At 35.8% G+C, this 22,054-nt stretch overlaps 1 protein-coding gene across 5 annotated transcripts in view; it reads left to right on the forward strand.

Moving 5' to 3' along the window:
• Positions 1 to 1,458: 1,458 nt before the first annotated feature.
• Positions 1,459 to 22,054, forward strand: part of Aptx (aprataxin) — a 77,202-nt gene continuing 56,606 nt past the window's right edge. The window contains exons 1-2 of one of the 5 annotated variants that reach the window (XM_090411544.1): positions 1,546 to 1,990; positions 6,021 to 6,143. The gene's annotated coding sequence lies outside the window, so the exon portion shown is untranslated. Of the gene's footprint in view, positions 1,522 to 1,543; positions 1,991 to 6,020; positions 6,144 to 22,054 lie in introns of those variants that run through there. The other 4 variants (XM_090411543.1, XM_090411545.1, XM_090411546.1 and 1 more) reach the window with 4 other exon arrangements.

The raw sequence follows: 22,054 nt of genomic DNA on the forward strand, positions 1-22,054 counted from the left end.
ACCACACTCTTGCCCAGTTTCCATGATTGGCCCCAAGTCCTCCAACCACCAAACCTGTTCTCAAAAATATATTCTGAATTAATCTTATAGAAACCCTTCAGTAATTTGAATGTCTCAATCATATCACCCCTCTTCTGCCTATCAACCAATTTCTGCAAACCACAAATCCTCAACCTGTTTTCATAAGGTTCATTCCATAGACCTGCTATCATCTTGGTCACTCGTCTTTGGATCCTCTCCTACCCATCAAGAAGAAACCCTGGCACCCAAATTTGGGCACAATAGTCTAGATGAGGTCTTATCAAGGCTTGACACACTGGAACAATAACTTGCTTGTCTCTGCTCGCCAAAATATTCTTCAGTAAGCAAGTGATTGGATGAGCTGATTTAGCCACTTTTGCAGTGTGCCCCCCCCCTAAAATTCAACTCCCTATTCACCAACACTCCCAAATCCATGGCCTCGTCAATCTCCTTATACCAGTATACCACATTGGTGGGATACTGCTGCTAATCTTTTCACCCAAAAATGCATAACCTTACATTTTGCCACATTAAATTGACATCCATTCTCCTTAGCCCAGTCCTCCAAACTATCCAAATCATCCTGCAAAATTTTGACATCCTGTGCATTCACTATTGCTCTACCCAACTTTGCATCATCAGCAAACAAATGAACAGTTCCTCTCAGATCCTTTCCTATATCGTTAATGAACAAATTAAACAGTAGCGGTCCAAGAACATAACCCTGCGGTACACCACTAGTCACAGGCCATCTCTTGGACTCTACTCGTGAATAAACTACTCTCTGATATCTCTCCATCAACCACCCTCCTATCCAACTCACCAACCCTATATCCATCCCATTACATACTGCAGTTTACTGAATAGAATTCCATGTGGTATCCTATCAAAGGCCTTAGCAAGGTCCAGCAGAATCACTGTAAACCTATTTCCCTTATCCAGTTCAGCCGTCATATAAATATATAAATATATATAAAGTATATAATTATATACTTTCTTACAATTATTTCATTTATTTGTATTAAAAATTTTATGTATGATTTTATGATTATGGTTGAAGATGAGTATGCATCTGTTTGTAGTACAGTGAATAGAGGTGCTGATGATGTGATATAACGTTTTAGAGCGCACTCGCTTTGAGTGAGAGAGTTTACAACCTGAGACTGTCCTACTGAGACTTTTTTTTTTGCTTGTTTCGCATGCAGAAATCTGCTAAAACTTACCTAATTTTTTTAACCTCCTTTATTTTTTTATTTATGCATATTGATAATTAACAATACTTATATACATGTTTTTTTCTTAAATGCTGGTAATTAAAAATACATATAATTACATATTTGCGTGTTGAAATTATATGCTTTTATCAAGATGAGTAAGGAAGCGCGAAATTGTTGATCCGCTGGTATAGTGGATAGTAGCGGTGCTAATGATGCGAATAACATTCAAGAGCACACTCGGTTTAGTTCGAGGGAGCTGCAGAGATGAGACTGCCTTGCTGAGGCACTTTTTTTTCCCCTTTTTTCCATATTATTTTTACATTTAGTTTAGTATTTTTAAATCCTGAATTTGATAATTAATAACTGCATTCGCTTAAAATAATTTTACATTTTAATTAATGCGAACACATTTTCGAAAGCATGTGAAATCCATGTTTGCGGCATATATTACAGTATAATGCAGTTCCACAGATGCTTTAAAAGCTAAGCGTGGAATTCCATATCCGTTAATAAAATCTAGCATTTCACTGTCATGATTGTTTAGAGAGAAAGTGGTCATTAGTAGCTATTGACTTTATGTTTAGTCTTGATGACTCCTGACATGTCTGTAGTATGAAACATGCAATGCTGAAATGTGTGTTTGCAAATGGATGAGGAAGTAACGGAACTCTTTTTAACCGAGTTATCACTAATATCTGCTGTTACGAACATTCGTCATTTTAGTAAAATTCGAATACCAGCTCTGTACTTTAGTAAGTAAACAGCAGGTGGAGTCTTTCTGTCTGTCTGTCTCCACATTTGTTGTTATTATCCTCCGGAAAGGAAAGTTTTATTACTTAACTACTTTTTAATATGGACCATTATGTTACCCTGTTTATGGCAACAAACTACTTCACGAGCCGTATTATAGATATAGATAGGTATAATTTGATTTGGCTGTATAGGATTTCACTGTTATTAACCAGTAGTGTAACTACGAGGTTTGGGTCTCATCCTAACAACAAATTTTTTAGAATTAGCTGAAAACTTTTGTTCGGTCTTACTAGAGCTTTCATTGGAGCTGTTGGACGCTCCCCTTCCCAATTGAGGGGATTCGAAGTATATTGGTTTGGTTATTGGTTTCTCTAGTTAAATCATACTGTATATTGTCACCCTTTGAATGAAACCCAAGGGTTGAATGATAAATGATTCTTATCCAGCCAAATCAGACTATCCTATATTAGATAATGGCGAATCATTGCAATTTTCATAGATGCAGAAAGTAGTAATTGCCCGAAATTTTAGATAATGTCATTCCCATGTGTCTCACAAAAAAGAAGTACAGGACACTTCATAATTTTAAGATGGTTTCAACTAAGTAGTTTTAAAAAAAGAGTAACCATTTAAAAAAGTACAGCTGATCTGTATAACTTTTCAAGTCTTTAGATCTTTTTCACTATTTGTAGTTACTTAGGAAGATAAACTTATAATTGCGTTGCTTCTGATTTCTACTTTCCTCTTCACTGTTTCTTCAAATAAAGTTCAATATTGAAGCATCTATTATGCTTTCAATAAGCACTGAACTTCATTAGGATATAGTTAGCTTAAAATATAAAGAGGGTCTCATTGTTTGCATAATATGAATTAAATTGTTTTCTAGCACAGATATTTTACATCCTCCTAGTGAGAAATGCTGCTCTGTTATTTGTATTGAAGCCTGTTCAAATTTTGTTTGAAAGTGCCTGAATTATATCTTTTTGATAATTTCTTGCATCCATTTCTTTAACTATCGAGTCTTAAAGCTAAATCTGTACACTTTTACTAATGCTCTTTCATGGAAATACACCAATTCTAATTTATATTTTAGCAAATATTTCGTTCTAGACTCAAGACTACAGAAATATTTGGTAATGAGATTATCTACTTTCTTTTAAATTTAGAACATTTTGCAGAATGTGATGTTACTGATTTTTATCCCATTGGAGAGTAATGAAGTATAATCACTTTGAGATGAAAAGTTGATGGAAAATGAACGTCAATAATAAGCTTTATATTTTATAGAGCTTATAAATATTTTTGACTTGTGGTCCTTTGTACATCTTATACATTCCGTTATGTATCTTCAACTGTCTCTAAGTCTAATATTATTCACAGTGATATAAATCCTCTTACTTTTTCTCCAGATGTAATGATTGCTAAATATCTGACCGATGTATACTGAGCATTGCAGATGTGATTGTCACTTATTCTTTATCAGCTTGTAAATTGGACACTTTTATCTAAAGAATTTTCTACAGGTTTGCAAACAATAAATTACATGATAAAAACAGTAATTAACTTTAATGAAATGAAAGTACAGATATTTATTTTGTACTGAAAATAACAGTACATCATCAGTGCATAGAAACAAGCAAATCAAAGAAATGGGAATACAAGGTACATAGAACTGTTGTTGCATGCTAGAAATTCTTCTTCTTCCCTTCACGTATTAGGCCTAGTGGCCTGTTACTGGGCTATCCTTAGCCCTTCTAAGTCGTACCGGTTCCGAGGATAGAGTGGCTAGCTCTATGCTACCCAGTGTATTCTATGTCTTAGAAGCATTGAGTTCTCAAGGCTGGTTTGCCTGCTTGCGGGAGGAAAAAGCCCAGATAAACCGGGGAGAAAAACCATGCTGTCCACGCCCAAGACCAGCTAACTTGGCTATGTCTGAGAAAGATCCTTAAGCTCCTCACGTCGTCGGCTGGAATTGAACCCAGGACACTCCTTTCTCAGGCATATGGTTGAAAAGTACATAGCCACTCAGGTAACTGCATGGACGCTGCTAGAAATTAATATTAATAAATAATATTATTAAAAACTATTTTTGATGGTTACATAAAATAAGAATCCCCCAAACTTTTGAGATGTAAAAGGACTTTGAAACTTTCTTTGAAAAGGTGTTCATATTTAAACCTGCTTTTATGAAGAAGACAAGCTTCATCCCACTTGATACTGTGTTTAGTGTCAATACTATGTTGTGCCAGACCAGACTTTTGAGGTTTCATGTATTCGATATAATATTGATGTTCATTAATTCTTTTTTCCACAGAAAGTCTGTCTGCCCAAAGTATGTTAGATTACATTCACAAGATATTTGCCAGCTAATGATAGAAGTGACAGTTTGTCTTTTGTAGATGGCAGCAGATGAGAAATTTTGTTGATTGATAGGAAAATATGTGGAAATGAGATGATACCTCTTCAAAATTCTACCATTCAGTTCAAAGAAATATGTCTGTACTTTCATTTCATTAAAGTTAATTATTATGGTTGTTGGTTAATTTATTGTTTATAGTCATGCCACTGGTACTTTGAAGAATAGGTTTGCAAGTGTGCTCCCTTTGAAAAACTATTTTGAAATACTTATTAGGGCTGAAATCAGGAGCACTTCTGTTTCTTGCATATCAAATGCTAATGAATTAGTCACTTTAAAATAATTTAAATTGATCTAATGATTTGTACCAGTTTCACCAATTTTGGACTGTTTTGAGTGTTAAGATTTTTTCTGTGAGTTTCAGTACATTCTCTACAGCCAAATTTCAACTATATTACAATATTTCAATACAATATTCTCTTATTATATATTTATATATATATTTATATTTATAGATATTTATTGGGGAGATATATATTTATATATCTCCCCAAAATTTTGCAGGATGATTTGGATAGATTGGAGGTCTGAGCTAAGGAGAATGGATGTCAATTTAATGTGGCAAAATGTAAGGTTATGCATTTTGGGGTGAAAAGATTAGCAGCAGTATATCACACTGGTGGAACTGTACTCCAGGAGATTGATGAGGCCACTTGGGAGTGTTGGTGGATAGGGAGTTGAAGTTTAGGTGGCACATCGCAAAAGGCTAAATCAGCTCATCAAATCACTTGGATGCTGAAGAATACTTTGACAAGCAGAGATAAGCAAGTTATTGTTCCTCTGTATCGAGCCTTGATAAGACCCCATCTTGATTACTGTGCCCAGATCTGGTCACCTAGGTTTCTTCTTGATGGGGAGGAGGTTGAGAGGATCCAGAGGTGAGTGACCAAGATGATAACAGGTCTATGAAATGAACCTTAGGAAAACAGGTTGAAGATTTGTGGGTTGCAGAAATTGGTTGATAGGCAGTAAAGGGGTGATATGATTGAGACATTCAAATTGCTGAAGGGTTTCTATAGGATTCAAGATGGTGGGAGGACTAGGGGACATCCATGGAAGCTGGGCAAGAGTGTGGTTAGTAAGGGTGTTAGAGCTGGGTTTTTTACTTTTAGAGTGGTGAATGAGTGAAATAAGCTGCCAGAGTCTGTTATGACAGTGAATGAGTTCAAGGCAAGGTATGATAGATACTGTGTGAATGTCGAATAGTTGTGATGGACATGATGTTTAGGGCCTTCCTCGATGAGTCTAAGGACTCCTCGGAGTCTCCCATGATAATAATAATTATTATTAACATTTATTTAGTATTTATGATGAGGGACATTTAAATTAGTTCTTTATTCTATTCAGGTGATATTTGTTAAGTATATACTTTATATTGAAAATGTATTAACCAAATTGAATAACTGCTGTAATAAATGCAGTGAAAATCATGATGAAAAGGCCATAATGATAATAATAAGCAGGTAAACAAATACTAATAGCATTCTTTATGAATAAGCAAATTAAATATTATTTTTAGTAATAACAAACCTCCATGAGGTCAACAGATTCATATTAACCATAAATTATACTTAACAAGAAATTACAGTATTCTTTCATTTATCCAACCACAGCAGAGATCAGTTTGCTAGTCAGATAATTTTTCATATGGATGAGGGGAAAGAAAGAACCAGGGAAAGGAGCAAGGACAAGGGGGACATCCCTGGAAGTTGCTAAAGATGGTGGTGAGTAAAAGGGTAAGAAGTAAGTTTTTTGCATGGAGAGTGGTAGGAGCATGGAATACATTGCTTGAGAGGGTGGTGAATATGCAGACCGGATGATTTTAAGGAGTGGTATGATAGACTTTATATTGACTAGTGTTGACCCCCACAATGAATCTTGTAGCTCCATGGAGGTCAAGAAATAATAATAATTGAAAGGGTAGAATAACTGAAGGTAAAATTACATGATGCTGCATTAGAAGTCAATTGACACACTAACTCCAGTCAATTGAAAGTTAATTCATTTGAGGTCAGATAATTGAGAGCTCTCTATATATATTCTTTTTTTATTCTTACATAACATCAGCAAACAAAGTTTGCACATGAGATATCTTCATGACTAGATTGCTTGTTTACAGAGGCAATTAGCCTCACATCTAATTGCTCTGTTATCCCATAATACTGTGCATTATGGGAAAATAGGGCAGGATAGATGCCTATACAGCAGTGGTGGCCTGTCCATAAGTGCTGCATTGAATGCAGCTCCAGTATTGAGTATACTAGCCACTACTACTCGCTAGTATACTCAATGCTGGAGTTGCATTTAATGCAGCTTTGCAGCCCTTATGGGCAAGCCGCCACTGCTATATAGCCATACATTATTAGAAAGGTCACTATCTAGATCATTTTTAACCTTCATTGAGGTTTTATCAGTGGGAACTAGTTCTATAGAGATGCTGTGAACTAAACAAATGGTTGACTTTTAACCTGTTGTTGCCAGTCATTTCATATATTTTCTATTTTAAGAGTAAAAAAATAATGGTAAATATGTTTCCTGTTAGACAAATTCATCAGATTATAACTAACTCTTATAACTATCATGATACAGTGCTGTATAATTCGATCTTTTCTGAGTAGCCTTGAATTTCTTGAGATCCATTAAAAATCTTGGTGAGTAAAGTTGGGATTTCATAATAATAGTATTAGCCTGAGTAGTTCTCAGGGACTCACATTAGTGAGTACAGGCATAGCAAACCTGAGATACCCAAGCTAGACCTGATCTTACTTCATACAATATACACTTGGTATATCATATCTGGAGACTGGTCTTCTGCTCTTCTTTCCCTCTACTCTCTCTTACTTCTTACTCCTCCCCCCCCCCATGCTATTAGAGCAACTCGAGGGTGAGGGGATGACTCTTTCCTCTCATACTGTAGTTTCCACTATCTACTAAAAAAAAGTGGCTGAATTCAGATCAAGGAGTGGTGGTTGACACTTGACGAAAACTTAACCATTGAAACCGAATGAACTCTAACCAACCTAAAGATACATGCCAGCTTGACTGTCGCCCGGTCAAACAAGAGTCATGCCCACTATTAGGGAACCAAGATAGTGAAGGCGAAATTTATAATAGTCTAACCAAGTGAAAAACAAACTTTCAACATGCTATTGGAACAAAACATCACCTAATAGACAGGAAAAACATAACAAGCATAGGAACATGGAATGTAAGAACTCTTCACCAGGAAGGAGCATTGGAAATACTACTGCATGAATTAGACAACTACCAATGGGAAGTGATTGGACTTTGCAAAACCAGATGGACTGGAAAAGGAGAATTCTGCCATGGACAGTACAAAATCTTAATTTCAGGCAGGGAGGACAACAAACACCAAGGAGTAGCAGCACTTATATTTAAACCCAAAGGCTCAAAACTCTCTGTTGTCCTACAATCCTATCTCACCTCGGATAATTAAAGCAAGATTTAAAACATCAATCAGATCTAACTATCATTCAAGTATACTCACCAACTTCGACATCATCAGAAGAAGACATTGAGGAGTTCTATATAGATTTGCAAAAAGCAGTACAGCAGACATCAAGTCATGATCTCCTAATTGTAATGGGGGACTTAAACGCAAAAGTAGGCTAAGACTGGGATACCTGGCCAAGAGTAATCGGAAAGTTGGGGTATGGAGAAAGCAATGAATGTGGCAAAGACTGCTAAACTTCTGCTCAAATAATAGACTAACAATAACCAACACTCTCTTTAAACATCCAAAACCCTAAAGAAAATGGACATGGATATCACCAGACAGACGAACCAAGAATATAATAGACTATATTATTGTAAACCAAAGATGGAAATCAAGTATCCTAAACTGCAGATCCTTCTCTGCAGATTGTGGATCAGACCATAAGCTAGTATTAGCAAACCTAAGAATAAGGTTAAAATCTGGAAGCACTTTTAGAGTCAAAAGGAGGCTGAATGTAAAAAAACTACAAGACAACAATATTCTAAGAAAATATCAACTAGAACTAGATAAAAACCTGAAGGAACTACCAAAACAGAATATAAACATCAAAGAACATTGGTACAAATTAAAAGAAATAATATTAAATTCGGCAGAAAAAACAACAGGTTACACAGAAAGAGAAAGTAAAAAGGATTGGATCTCGAATGAAGTAAAAAGGTTAAGCAATCAAAGGAAAAGCATAAAACTAAAACAGAACTATAACAGAAATGAATATAATAGATTAACCAGAGAAATTAGAAAACTAGTTAAAAGAGACAAGAATAACTGGTTAGAAGAAAAATGCAAAATGGCAGAAAAGCTATCAAAAGAAAATAAGCTTCATGGATTATATAAACAAATAGACTAAATTAGTAAGACAGACAACAAAAATTATAATAATCAAAAAGGGACAACTAATTGAAAGTAAAAAAAAAGAATGGCCAGATGGGAAAAATACTTCAAAGATTTATATAATAAAAACAGCTCCCAGGATATTACGATTCCAGCCACTGAAATGGAAGAGGAAACAAATATCTTTACCAAAGAAATAATAGCACATAGCATAGAAAAACTCAAAACTAGGAAAGCACCTGGCATTGATCAAATACATGCAGAATTCTTAAAAGCAGAAAGGAACAACTTTTGGAACCATTAAAAACATTATTTGAAAGGATCTACAAAAATGAAGCAGTGCCTACTGATTGGACCAAATCAGTCATAACCCCTATATACAAAAAAGGAGATAAAACAGAATGCAATAATTACAGAGGCATTAGCCTCCTCAGTATTCCAAGTAAGGTTTTTACAAAAGTACTCCAAAAACAAATTAAGCCATATATATAGAACTGGCACTAGGAGAAGAACAAGCTGGTTTCAGACCAGGGCGAAGCACAGTTGATTAACTGTTCACTTTAAGACAGCTAATAGAAAAGACACTAGATTACAACCAAAGTTGCTACATAAATTTCATAGACTTTCGTCTGGCATTTGATTCAATCCATAGAAGAGAACTATGGAAAACTATGGAAGAATTCAGAATTCCCAACAAAACCATAAGAATAATAAAGAATCTGTATGAGAAATCTAAAAGTGCAGTACGAATGGAGGACACCTTAACCAACTGGTTCCACACAGAGAGCAGAGTAAGACAGGGATGCAATCTGTCACCAGACCTATTCAATCTTGCACTGGAAGAAGCAACCAATAAGGCCTTAAACAATGAAGACTCCAGAATCAAAATATATGGGGAATATGTGACAAATTTAAAATTTGCAGATGACATTGCATTACTTGCAAGCACAGAAGAAAATCTACAGCGAATTTCTGATAAAATAAAGGAGGAGTGTATAAAATCTAGATTAAATATAGACAAAACAAAAATTATGCAAATAGGAAAAAGAAGCACCAATCTGAAAATTGAAATTGATAGTAAGAATCTAGAGCAGGTAGTAAACTTCACCTACCTTGGAGGAGTTATTGAGTACAATGTTGAAATTATAAAAGATATAAACAGATGAATCAGTCAAGCATTCCAAACTTTTGGACGACTTAATAAAATATGGAACTCAAGAGACATCAAACAAGTAACAAAAGTAAGAATCTATGAAACAATGGTCCTCCCAATACTCCTCAATGGAAGTGAATGCTGGAATCTCAAAAAGGCTGAAGAGAAAAAATTATTAGTTACTGAAATGGGTTGGCTAAGAAGATTACTTGGAGTATCTCTGCTGGATCGACTAAGAAACAAAGACATAAGGAAACTACTAAAACAAGAAATAACAATAATAGACAAAATCCAAGAAAGAAGACTGCGATGGTTTGGCCACCAGAATGGGGACAGAAAGACTACCATCTAAAGCCCTGAATACAACGATGGAAGGTAAAAGATCCAAAGGATGGCCCAGAATTAAATGGATAGACAAAATAAAAGAGGACCTGAAAACCAAATCATAACAAGCGATGCCAAACTGGACAAAATTGTTCGGACTCTCCCGGGACAGACAGAAGTGGAAAGAGTTCATTCGGCCTCATCATCATCCATATAGATGATGGAAGAGAGAAGAAGATCAGCCTGATGTAACTGTATCCTGACTTTCTTTCTTCTATAAATGATAAGTGAGCACATTCCTTATCCTGCTGCTGCTGAGAAACTTTTTCCCACCAGTAGCAGCAGCAGTACCATTTCCTTCCCTTTCATATCTGCTGCAAGATCCCATTAAATTATCAGATCAAAATTCCATAATTTAAAAAAAAATATTCCATAAAAAAAAAGACATGCGATACAGCCCATAAAATACACTAGCTTCTATAAATTAAGGAACAAAAAGAAAAAATCACAATAACTCAAACACACTGTATGATTAATTTTTATGTAATTTGGTGAAAAGAAGTATGGTATGAGATGTGAAAGAAACAACCTACAAAAATTATAAATAAATTATGAAGGTAACGATATTGTTGAAGGTACCCAAAACAGATTACATGGTTGTTGAAGAACACACTAACAATCATGGATAGAGTTGTTTCCCTTTTTAAGGCAGGGGAACAACTCTATCCATGATTGTTAGTGTGTTCTTCAACAACAATAAGGCCACATCTGGACTCCCAGATTCTGTAGTGATGAAGTTGTGGAGAGAATCCAGAGACAGGTGACAAGGATATTATGATGGGTCTGTGGAATGCTCCTTATGAGGAAAAAATTGACGGTCTGTAGCTTCAAAATTAGCTGATAGACGAAAAAGATTAGACATGATAGAAGAAGTTAAGTTATTAAGAGGTTTTATAGCAGGGGTTCCCAACCCTATGCTCGTGGGCACCATGGCGCCCATCGACCAATTTGTGTGTGCCCGCCATTGTTCAACCATGTGCCGTATAGTTTGAACAATGGTGGGGGGGGGGTATCTAGTGGTTTTCTGATTATGTTAAACTGGAGTGGAAACAGCTAAAAATAAGTCATACAGAAAGCTTGTAAAAGATGAAGACAAAAGATGAAGGCTGCCATTTCAGTGTGGCAAAATGCATACATTTTGCCAGAAAGTTTGCACTTTGAAATAAAAAGATTATATGCACTTTGAAATAAAAAGATTGATGACATTGTACAGCAAAATTAAGAGCGTAAAAATTTGGGAATTATAATAGACAGAGATTTAAGTTTGAAGGCACACACAAATTGGTTGACGCAACAATTCATGGCATGCTATATGACTCATGCATTAATGACACATGACGAGTATTAAACATACAATGTAAAGTAGACGTGTATTCGAAGTTGTTCATTCCAGTTTAAGAACTGGAATATCATCATATTCTCCTAATTATGAAGCACTGGCCAATGAAATGGAATGCCAAAGATCACACTAACTTACATATATATATTTAAATTTTTATATAATGTAAACTTTTAAGTAATAAAACATTTGATTATAATGTGAACTTCGTATGTATTCATTTAACAAACGAATTCAAAAAATTTGCTTGAAAAAATAGATGGTGCCCATTGCCCTACCAGTATTTTAGAATGTGCTCTAGGAAAGAAAAAGGTTGGGAACCCTTGTTTTATAGGATTGACACTGAAGACTTTTATATATATATATATATATATATATATATATATATACAGGGTGTCCCAAAATTCACGCAAGAAGTAATTTTGATAGCAAACACAGGTTTTTAATTAAAAATTGTAATTTCTTATTGATTCATAAAGTATACAGTATAGGGTTATGCATGGAATAGCATATCGGGTAAATGGTGTCCACGGTTTTGCTGGCATATACGTACTGTTTTGTCGAAATTTTCCATGACCGTTTTGCATAAATGTGGCTGAATTTCGTTGATACAGCGCTCAATTCCTCTTTCAAGGCGTGGGTGGTCATGGGCTTGTTGCCATAAACCTTGGACTTCAAAAAACCCCAAAGAAAAAAGTCCAACGACGTTAAGTCACATGGTCTGGGCGGCCAATTCTGATCACCAAAACAGGAAATTACACGACCAGGAAATGATTCATACAGTAATTGAATTGTTTCTCGGGCTGTATGGCATGTAGCCCCGTCTTGTTGAAACCACATGTCGTCCATATCTTGCAATTTAGGCACAAAAAAACTGGATTATCATCTCGCGATAGCGAGCACCATTAACTGTTATTGCCTTATCAGCCGCATTTTCGAAGAAGAATGGACCTATGATGTCTCCAGCCCAAAATCCGCACCAAACAGTGACACGTTGTGGATGCATTTGTTTCTCAACAATCACTCGTGGATTTTCTGAACCCCAAATGCGACAATTTTGTCGATTAACGAAGCCATCAAGATGAAAATGAGCCTCATCGCTGAAGATGATTTTGTTCGAAAAATAAGCATCCACTTGTTGCTGTTCAATAATCCATTCAACGAACTGTCTTCGGTGCGTGTGGTCAGTAGGCTTCAGTTCTTGAGTCAATTGAACTTTGTAAGCATAAAGATGCAAATCGTTCGTGAGAATACGCTGTAGAGAGCTTCTCGAAATGCCAAATTCAAGACCATGGTGCCGAATTGATGTTCCTGGACTCTCAGCAACACTCTCACGAACTGCTTCGATGTTTTCTGTTGAACGACTTGTTGAAGGACGGCCAGAGTGTATAAGATCACTAATTGATCCAGTTTCCTTGAATTTTTTAATTAATCTTTTCACAGTTGATGAAGTTAAATCATTATTCCGACCATATTTTGTACGAAAATTGCGAACTGTAGCTGCCAACCCTTCGTTATTTTTAAAATATTGCTCAACAATGAAAATGCGTTGTTCTTTCGTGTAGCGCTCCATTTTTAATAACCTTGAACTGTCAGCTGTCACGCTGTCTTTTTTTTCTCGTTGGCAACACTTTACCGCACAAATGGCGATAAATTTAAATCTTGCGTGAATTTTGGGACACCCTGTATAATACAATACAATAGCATGAAGGGAAAGAACAAGGGGTCACCATTAGAGGTTGTGTGAGTGTGTGGTTAGCAAGGGTGTTAGGACTAGGTTTTTTGCTTGGAGGGTGGTGAATGGGTTGCCAGAGGTGGTTGTGGGTGCTTCATCAGTGAAAGTTTAAAGGGAAGCGTGATAGGTATTGTGTGAATGATGGTTAGTGTGTGAATAAATGGATCTATTAGGATAAGTCTTCTGACTCCATGAAAGATACTTGTATAATAATAATAGTTTAATTCAGTAACAAATGGGTACATGAAGACAATGGTCAAAGAATGTGGTCACCTCTCACACCAATACAGCTCTCAATGATGTTTCATGCTGTTTATAATGGTGTCCCAGAGCTCAGTTGGTAATAATAACCATTTCTCCTACAAAGCTCTCCTAAGTCCCTCAAGGTCTTGATGATAAACTATGGCAGGTAGCGGATGTAAAAGAAAAATGTCGAGAGCATCCCGGACATGCTCCATAGGATTAAGATCAGGAGAGCTGACCAATCCATACATACAATAGTATCTTCTTGAAGATGTTGGTCCATGAGCTTGCTTGATGAGGATGAGCATTATTGTCTTGACCTCTACATTCATGTGTATGCAGGTGCAAACAGATGAATGGAGCTGGGACCTCACTCTAAGTTGCAGCATTCATGGTTCTACTAGTAAGACTAGAGGACCAGCCAAAAGGTCAGACAGAGGTAGCCAGATGGTAGCAAGAGCAGCTATCTGGCTGCCTCCTGACCAGATTTGAGCATCGTAGTCCATATGTGGTCATATGAAAGTCCTGTAAAGAAAGCAGAACAGTACTGCCTTATTTCTACTTGTCACTGTGTTTTTCAACATTCATGTGATCCTTTGCCATTTTACCACTTTTGCAATATATTCTTTGAACTTCAAATCTCTGTCTGTTATAATCCCCAAATTTTTACGCTATTAATTTTGCTGTACAATGTCATCAATGAATATACAGCATATAATCTTTTTATTTCAAAGTGCAAACTTTCTGGCAAAATGTATGCATTTGGCCACACTGAAATAGCAGCCTTCATCTTTTGTCTGCACTGCCAGACAACTCTACAAGCTTTCTGTATGACTTATTTTCAGCTGTTTCCACTCCAGTTTAACATAATCAGAAAACCACTAGATACCCCCCCCCACACACACACACAGAAAGAAAAATAATAATAATAATCCCAATATTCTCTCCTGTGGTGTGGAGATAGGAGTATACAGACTATCAGTCACCTTAGTCACATACAGACCCCTTCACAAAGCCTTCTGTGCATAGTGGAAATTGATACCAATATTTCTGTAGCTGACGTGAGTAGCCATCCTGTTTTGACAAGCAGATAATTGAAGATATTGGTCACCAATTGCAGTTGTAGCCCATGGCTTTTCTTCACTGTATCTCCCAGAATACCGTTTGTGACTGTTGGAGTTAGTTCCCCAGTCTATGAACCAAAGCAACAACTCAATTCTTTATTACAGTATATGTCATATTGTATATGTGTGTGTGAGAAAACATACTATAATAAGTAATTCCACTACTAAAAGACTATGGCTTAGGAGTGGTGTTAAGTTAGACATGCTGAAATGTGTTTTATGACTGGAGGTGCTATGTAATAATAATAATGACTTACATGGATGAGGACTCAATAAGCTGACCCATCCCAAGTAACAGTAAAATGCTGCAAGGCATTTTACTGTTACTTGAATGTAAATCCTGTGTCCTCATTGGACTTGACATATGTCTCTAGCAGATAGAAACAGGCAGGTTTAAGTTTCTACACTGTTATTTTGGAAAAATCTAGAACAATTTCATTGTAAACATTTAATTTACACTTATTTCTTTGGCTATTTCTTGCAAAATGGTAGTGGTAATTTGGCTTAGTTTAGTTGGTGGATTAAAGGTGGAGATGGAGAGTTTTTAGTGGTCTCCCTCAACGAATCTTTGGACTCCTTGGAGCTGTCATGAAATAATAATAATATCTTAGATACTGAGCACTTCTCTTTGTGTTTGTTTGTCATTTGAACCTCATAAGAATAGATGGCTAGTGTCCATCTCCTCCTCTGGAAAAATGCTTGTTATACCATTTGACATTTGTTGCATTTTCTTTTTATTTGAGTGAATAAAGAATAGATACATTTTAGAGGGGTTTGGATGCTTTTCTTTAACTGATGCTTTCACCGTTAATTTTTGACTAGAGGGTTCCCACAATTAGGGGAATGATTTTAGGAGAGAAATGATTTTCCACTAGATTCTGAGTTAACTCCGACCAATTTTGATAGTATGTTACAACTCTCCCATCTTTCTTATGCATTACTTCAGTAGATACAATACTTGGCCAAGTGGTTAGTCTACCTGCTCTCCAACTAACAGCTGCAAAATTTGAATCCCACTGTGGGCATGGATGTTTGTGATTGTCTTTAGGTAGGAGATGAATTTCATTGTCTGGTGTGAGACCCCTTCTCCCAAGGCCTGAAGTGACTTGAAGAAGCTCCATGTTTGGTTTCTATAGCTAGATTTCTGGACTGTCAAAAATAAATTAAACATACAAATATACATATATATATATATATATATATATATATATATATACAGGGTGTTCGGGATAAATTTGACAGTTTCGTAAGGAAAAAGAAAATCTTCTTTGTATCTATTAAATTTAATGAATTGACAAAAAAACATTACAGGCAGAGTTAATTACAATACTATCAACAAGATTTACTCAAAATAACCACCATTAGCATCGATCACAGCTTCAATTCTGCTTCGGAACCTCGAACAAGCTGATGCTACAGTCTCCCTGGGAAGGGCCGCAAAAACTGTTTTAATTTTATCCATTAACTGGGCTTTTGTATTACTGGAAGTGCGATTGGTGTCTTTTTCAACTGCGCCCCATACAAAATAATCCATGGGGTTAAGGTCTGGGGAGTTTGGAGGCCAAACATTTGGACTGGTGAAGTCGTAGAAATTTTCAGACAACCATTTTTGACTTTTCCCAGAGGTGTGGCAAGGGGCCGAATCCTGCTGCCATACATACGGCCTACCATTGGCTACCCTTGTTATCCAGGGCTTGACTACAGTTAGCAACTCCACGAACAAAGCCCGAATTCCAATGCCAGGGTTCTTCAACACCTGTTCCTGCAGATTTGCGAGGAATTCTGCTGTACGAACGCAATCAGATCGTCTGCTAGGGATCTTTCTTCTTGCTACATCCTTGTAGTCACCATTGCAAGTCTCTAGTTCATGCCTGATTGTTTTTACTGTATTCAGGGAGCATTGGGCAGCAGTCGTAATATCCTTATTTTGATGGCGGGCACGAATCATCATGATACAAGTTATTCTCTTCCATGATTCAGGTGGGTTCCAGCTATCCATCCTTTCTGACATCTTGTATATGAATGAAGAAGGGTCCAAACTTTTAAAGGAAGAGAAGTGTGTGTTAATACATGTAACTTACGGAAAAATATAATTAATTATAAATATGTCAAATTTATCCCGAACACCCTGTATATATTAGGGTTACCAAGTAATTTTATAAACTTGGTTATTTTACTCCTAATCCCAAGTAAGCAAACAGTTAATTTTGCGCCTGAACGTAGTTCAAGTCTAAAGGTGGTGCAACACCAGGGAAACTCATTGTAAAGGTGGGTAAAGCTCTGATCACTATTCTTAGTATTTTCCATAATGTAAAGCACATCTCACTAAGAGATGTATACTGCAATACATTATGCATGGAGTCACTACCCAGACCGGTTTCAACCTTTTTTGAGGTCTTCTCAGTGAATAGCTAGACCCTAAATACCAATGTTTTTAGTAATATAGAGCTTTATCAACTTTACCTATACAAGTTTTTATTTTGAATAAGAATCTCTGGAGGAGATATAGATATAAATAAGGTTTTTTTTTTTTTTTTTTTTTTTTTTTTTTTTTAACTTGGGTAATGTATATTAGGGTTACCAAGTAATTTTATAAACTTGGTTATTTTACTCCTAATCCCAATCAGAGCTTTACCCACCTTTACAATGAGTTGCCCTGGTGTTGCACCACCTTTAGACTTGAACTACGTTCAGGCGCAAAATTAACCGTTTGTTTACTTGGGATTAGGAGTAAAATAACCAAGTTTATAAAATTACTTATTTATATATATATAAAAATTTGATAAAAATTGGAAAAAAAAAAAATCCTTAGTCCACCCATGGCACAAAATGTGTATTATAGGTTTGCAAATAACCTTTTGTGGGTGGAAGCGACATAAAAAAAAAATGTGAACATCAGTGAGAGAAATTAGATTATTGAGTGTGCTACTTGATTATAATAACTCCTCTCTCTCTCCCTCCCTCCCTCCTTCATAACAAAAGCAGCACATTCCTTCATATACCTACCTTGTACTCTCCAATCTGCTCTCCTGGATGGATACCAGGAGATTGGATATTTATGTGGGAAATAAGCATGCTTTTCAGTATATCTTTGTGAGCAACCATATTTTTCTCCACAGATAGATAAGTGGAAAATTGACCAGGCTAATTGTAACATCCTTTCACAACTTACAGTATCTAATCCTGAGATAGGCATCCTATCACTGAAGATAGGATGAAGATAATATTTCATGTTATAGACTGTATTGTCAGGACATGAACAAATGCATTTTCCAAAACATCATCTCAATTTCCATTCTACCTGAAACTGCAAGTACTAATCAGTAAAAAAAAAAAGATTAAAAATTGTGGAGTATAATTACAACATCAGACCTCATAGCTGTTAAATGTGCTCAGACTCATGCACGCTGCATTTGTAAACTCTGAAAAATTGGATCTAGTAAAAGTGCCTGAAAATCAGTTGATAAATGAAGTAATTTAACCTCCATTTGTTAAGAGTAATCATGTGATTTCAAATTAGAAGGTGATAATACATGTGAAAACTTTCACTAAGAGGGAACGTGTGGAATAATAATGCAGATGATTATGATAAACTTAGAAAGCAACTTGAAGCAGTGCCTTGACATGAAAAACTTTATGGAAGAGGAATCAGAAGTGCATGGGAAGTAGTCAGAGTGTCTGAAGAAAGCTTTATCTGATTATAACTTCAGAGTTAGAAAAATCATTTTTTTGTATTTTTATTTAATTAAAAAAATTAAAAAAAAAAGAAACTTAGCCCACTCACATGTGGTACTAATGTGCTATAGGCTTGCAACCTTTCATGAGTAGGAATCAAATAAAAATAAATAAATTATATAAATGATAATCCTTTTATTATTTACAGAGATAGATGAATAATACAGTCATACCCCGACTTATGCGAATCTGGAGTTACGCGGTTTCTTATATGTACGTATTCCCTTCACGCCTCACCACTAGTCGTATCTTTCAGGCGCCGGCCGTATTCGGCAGTGTTGCACATGCTGTGAACAAGCACTGAACTGTTTTGCGCGGTCTCCATTCATACACGATTTTTATAGTCTACAAACCTTGCAATTGTTTAATGTTATGTTCTTGATAAAAATTTTATCACATAAAAAATAATAATGTCATTCAAAAGAAGCAAGTCCGATTCTTCTACAGCTAGCAAGGAAATAAAAATTGACTTTGAAAACAAAACTCAACATTATTAAGGATTTTGAAGGCGGAATGAAAATTTGTAAGCTAGCAAAGAAGTTCGATCTACGCAAGGAGACTAGGTGAAATTCATCTAGTCTCCTTGCCTTACTTGGTATATAACATACTTGTTATTTGGAATACATCCTCTTGATTCACTTCTAATGCTTCATCCCTCCTTATATACAAATAAGGACCATTCTAATAAAGTGATTATTAAATAGCTCGACTATGTCATCTGCTTTGATCACCCAAGTTCCATCTTCATCCAGAAGGATAATCTGTTTGCAGTCATTTTTTCCTCCTACTTGCTATATAGCAAAAAAACTTCTTGGAATTCTCTTTGGATTGCAGAACTAGTCTTTTCTTGTATTTTAATTTTTACAAGGCTCAGGCTAGAAAGGTGACTATGCTAGGCATCTTACTAGCCTGAGACTTACTGTATTTACTCTAATATAACTCTCCCTCTCGTATATCTCGCACCCATGATTTTACTTTATAAAACAAAAACAAAAAAAATTAAAGAGTTTCTTATATACCTCATACACAAAAAAAAGTTAAAACTTTAAGAAATAGATAATGAATGTTGTTATGGCAATTTCAGATAGTTGAAGAGAATCAGCATTTCAACTCAACAATCATTGACTTGCCTTTGTCGTTGAGTTGCTTGATCATTTGTTAATAATGCACCAATCATATGCATAGAGATGGAAGCAACCAGTAGAGGGAGTGAGAGCAATGACTTCTACTCAATCTTGGATTTTACAGGGGTGGAGTGGTGAATGAGGTTCTATACAGGGTGGATGATTTTGTAAGAATTAATTGTCAAGAGTTGTTTTAAAAGCCACCATCTCTAATGCCCTGGATGGGAGCAAAGATGACGCTATTTTGGTAGATGACTGTTTGTTTTAATCTAATTATAGAAGCATTGTCGCTAAAAGATTCATATATAATGTGATTAAGGTGAGTGGCCAATCACGTAAATAATGTGATAAGGTCTATAATATAAAATATTAGAGAAGACTTTATATATTGTATTTAAAAGGCTAATCCCTCTATAATTAGCACATTCTAAGGGGTCTCATTTTTTTAATATTGGACATATGACACTGGTAGTGTCATATTTCAGAAGACAGCAGTGTCTTCTGAAGGACACTGGTCTTTCAGAAGAATTTCATTCAACCATATATGAGCCATTAACTCATGAATTTGTTTGAGGCATTCTTTTCCTATTTGTTTCAATAGTTCTGCCTGCAGATGATCGGATCTGGGAGCTTTACCATTCTTTAATTTAGACACTACTACTTGTACTTCCTCCAAGTTGGGCAGATGTTCCTCTGTACCCTTACTATTGTGGTTATAATAGTGATATTCATTGTTACTATTATCTAAGTTTGTTTCTTTAGATAAAATATTTTTTAAATGTGTCTGCCATCTGAGCAATATATTTTTTTTATTGTTTATTATATCACCATTTTCATTCCTGCATATTGTCAGTATAGGCTTAAATTCTTTTCTAGTTTTATTTATCTCTCCATAAAACATCTTGACTTCATTCTTAGTTCTTAAATGCTCCAACTCTTCATCTTATGGTTCACATAATCCCTCTTTTTCTTCTATGTACCTTTTTTCTTGCTTCACGGGGTTCATCGAAAGCAGCTCTTGTAAAATTCTTCTGATGCATCCTGATACAACATTTATTCTTTTTTTTCTGTAACTACTTAACATTCCTCATCATAATTATCTACTTCCTTTTTATTTTCTTTTATGCCTAATATCTGTTGTGCTGACTCCTTAATCCCAGTTACTAGACAAGACCATCTTAAATGGTTGACTGTTCATTTAAGTCAGAATTCTTTAAATATTCATGTAGTTTATATGCATATTCAGATGCAGTTTTAAATGCCTTGAGTTTGTCACAGTCAAATTTTTGTACTTTAGTGCCTTGAACTATTCTGGCATTAGAAATCCTGGCTCCTATTTGAGATAATGCTAACAATGATCGGAGTCAGTGTTAGCACCTCTATATGTTCTTATGTCCATCAGGTTGGAGACATGTCTCTTGTCAATTAGGACATGGTCTATCTGGTTAAAATATAATTTATCTGGTGGGCTTCAGGTAGCTAGATGTATATCTTTATGTTTGAACAAAGTGGATCCTATCACTATTTCTAGAGGCAGCAAAGTTTATAAGTCGTTCTCCGTTATCATTAGTTATGTTGTATAGTTCATTCATACCTATAGTAGGATAGTATTCATTTTCTTTTCCTATTTGTGTATTTGCATATCCAATGATGATTTTTTATCATGTCTTGAGCATTTATCATATAACTCAGCCAGAGCATCATAAAAATTCTTTTTCTTCAGTAGGTTCACGTATATTAATGATACTACAGTTAAAAAAAATTTTTCTCTTATTCTTAACCAACAAAGTCTTTCACTTATTGCTTTGAAGTTTAAAACAAGGTTTTTAACCCTCTTGTTAACAATAAAGCCTACTCCTATTTTTTGGCAACTATAAAATATTGTACAGTCCTTATTTTTCAATAATACCCTTCCCCTTTCCATCTTATTTCCTGTAAGCAGATGATGTCTATATTGTTATTGTAGGATTTAAGTTCATCCAGGAGCATTAAGGCTTTTTGGCTATACAATGATAAAACATTCCATGTTCCAATAATCATATCTTAATTCGTTTAGTAGGTCTTTGTTCTTTAATCAGTCTGGCTTTTACTTCTTTGGATTTCTTAACAAGGTTTTTTTGCAGAATGGAGTTGTCAGCACCAAACCCAAGCTCCCCTCCCTCCTCTCCCCCCAACCTGGAGGACCAGGCCTCCATATTTATGACTCCTGGAGGCAGGATGGTTTGGCTATGTCCCCAGACAGGTGGGTGGGTTTCTTTGGATTTCTTAACAAGGTTTTTTTGCAGAATGGAGTTGTCAGCACCAAGCCCAAGCTCCCCTCCCTCCTCTCCCCCCAACCTGGAGGACCAGGCCTCCATATTTATGACTCCTGGAGGCAGGATGGTTTGGCTATGTCCCCAGACAGGTGGGTGTTCCTTTGATCGCCTTTTACAATGCATATAAACTCACAGTGGGACTATTCT

The sequence above is a fragment of the Typopeltis vanoorti genome, chromosome 21 (genome assembly GCF_054136105.1).
Source record: "Typopeltis vanoorti isolate ZY-2024b chromosome 21, IOZ_Tvanoo_1.0, whole genome shotgun sequence".
Classification (NCBI taxonomy): domain Eukaryota; kingdom Metazoa; phylum Arthropoda; class Arachnida; order Uropygi; family Thelyphonidae; genus Typopeltis; species Typopeltis vanoorti.